Source organism: Schistocerca serialis, chromosome 5 (genome assembly GCF_023864345.2).
Source record: "Schistocerca serialis cubense isolate TAMUIC-IGC-003099 chromosome 5, iqSchSeri2.2, whole genome shotgun sequence".
NCBI lineage: Eukaryota > Metazoa > Arthropoda > Insecta > Orthoptera > Acrididae > Schistocerca > Schistocerca serialis.
In genome coordinates, this window is record NC_064642.1 from 178,883,182 (window position 1) to 178,885,656 (window position 2,475).

Sequence of the window (2,475 nt, forward strand, 5' to 3'; positions counted from 1 at the left end):
AGAGGACATAAAAATAGACTAGCATAGGAAAAGACAGCTGAACATTTCTCTAGTGGACTCCAACAAGTTATTGAGTCCATACCACATCGAGTTGCTCCATTAAGCCGTACAAAAGGAGGTTCTACACGATATTAAGAAGAATGCCAAGCCTTTTTTCACCTCACTGTACATACAATTTACGAGAACCGAGAGGGAACTTAAGGAATGAAAGACCAAGAACGAAGTGCTCGGATTAAAAATGATGTAAGACAGAGATGTTGTATTCCAACCCTGCTGTTCAATCTGTACATCCAAAAAGCCAGATGGGGATAACAGAAACATTCGTAAGTGAGATCAGAATTCAAGGTGAAAGGATATCAATGATGAGATTCACAGATGACTTTGCTACCTTCAGTGAAAGTTAAAAAGCATTTGAGGATCTCTTGTGACACATTTACATTTACGCAATATCTACTGTGTATACGTCTACATCCACATACATAAGCCGCAAGTCACAGTAATGACCGTGGCGGAGGGTGCCCTGTACCAGAACTAGTCGTTTCTTTCCCCGTTCCACTCACAAATAGAGCGAGGGAAAAACGACCATCCGTAGTCCCCCGTATGAGCCCTTTTTTCTCATATCTTATTTTGGTGGTGCGTACACGAAATCTATGATGGCGGAAGTAGGATCGGTGTGCACTCAGCTTCAACTACCGGTTCTCTAAATTTTCTCAACAGAGTTCTTCGAAAAAAAACCTATCTTTCTCCTCCAGGAATTTCCACTGAAGTTGGCGAAGTATCTCTCTGTCAATTGCGAGTTGTTCGAACTTACCGATAACGTATCTAGCAGCGCACCTCTGCACCGCTTCTATGTCTTCCTTTAACCCGATTTGGTTCCTGGTCCATTGGGGGCCGAACCGCACAATAGCCCCGGGTTCAGTGTGGGGCGGTGGTGGGTTGAGTGGACCGCTGTAGTCTGTTGTGGAGTTGTGCACCACTGAAGGTTACGGCGGGGCGAAGCCCCTCCTTTGTTTCTAGGACCCCAGTTCCATACGATACAATACAATATAATACAATACAAGCACATATCTGGGTTGCTTAAGCTTGGCGATGGGAAATGAAAGATGTTGCCAAGTCAGGACAAAAAGCTATCCGGCAAGTTCTCAGTTTATCAGAACCTCACAGCACGGGAGAGATAACTGAAATTTAGTGTCCATAGCGAGCCCCAGTTTATTACAGGTGTAATAAACACAGCAAGTACGACTAATATTTGTTGTTATATACGGCCGTCCGAATTCCTGGTAACTGGAGCACCTCGACTACAAGGCGTGTTCTCATTCTCATTAAAAAAAAAAAAAAAAAAAAAAAAAAAAAAAAAAAAAAAAAAAAAAAAAAAAAAAAGAACAACAACAACCTGATCAAGTGATAAATTTCAGCCCAGTAGCGGGAGACGTGACAGTGGTACATGTAACGTGTCGTCGACGCTGCATGTCCTCCATTCCCTTTACTGCGGTAACGGAGTAACAAGACGTGCGACACTCCCACAGCGTATCAAACGCGGGCGCCGGAAATCACGACGCCGGGGATGTAAGATGGATGAGGGGCCCAGCGCTGCACTGGCCGCCGCGCTACGATTAATCCCCCGGGGCGCTGAGTGATTAGCCATCGGATCCCGCGGGCAGTCCCAGCCCCAGACACGGACTCGGTAGCAGCGCCCGCCACCCCCTGCCTCCCGCGTGGTTCCGTTCGCTCCCACAGCTCTCTGGTGTACGGCTCGTGAGGGAAGCATACACCTTGTGACCTACCGCTCTGGACCACCTAAGACGTACATGCATGTCAGGAAGCATTGAAAGTAAGAATTTATATATATGTAGACAGTAACTGTTCTCGAAAGAACAGAGTACTGTTGATGACCGTGCAGCTTATCCCTGGAATAAATGATAACTAACTGAAACCCTCAGCTGCCGACAGGTGTTGTTGATATACCTCGATGTGGACAGCTGAAAATGTGTGCCCCGACCGGGACTCGAACCCGGGATCTCCTGCTTACATGGCAGGCGCTCTATCCATCTGAGCCACCGAGGACCCAGATGAATAACGCGACTGCAGGGACTTATCCCTTGCACGCTTCCCGCGAGACTCACATTCCCAACTGTCCACAATTCTACATATTAAATGTACCTTATAGACATTTGCCCATCCACTCATTACTCGTGCACGCATTTTCAGCTGTCCACATCGAGGTATATCAACAACACCTGTCGGCAGCTGAGGGTTAAAGTTAGTCATCATTTAGTGAGAATTTGGATCATCTAGATCCATACACCGCCAACCACCTAACAATGTGTGGTCGATAGTACTGTAAGTAGGCTGTTTAGGTTTTTATGTTGGTAACGCCACGTAGCGCTCTATATGAAAATCACTGACTGTGCTGTGTGAAGTCTGTGGCTGGTTGCATTGTTGGAATAGTCGCTATTGTAGTGTTGGGCAGTTGGA

At 46.4% G+C, this 2,475-nt stretch overlaps 1 non-coding gene across 1 annotated transcript; it reads right to left on the minus strand.

Annotated features, from left to right (window-relative positions):
• Window positions 1-1,990: 1,990 nt before the first annotated feature.
• Trnat-ugu (transfer RNA threonine (anticodon UGU)) lies at window positions 1,991-2,064 on the minus strand. The gene has a single exon. It is a non-coding gene; the product is annotated as a tRNA-Thr (tRNA).
• Window positions 2,065-2,475: the final 411 nt, after the last annotated feature.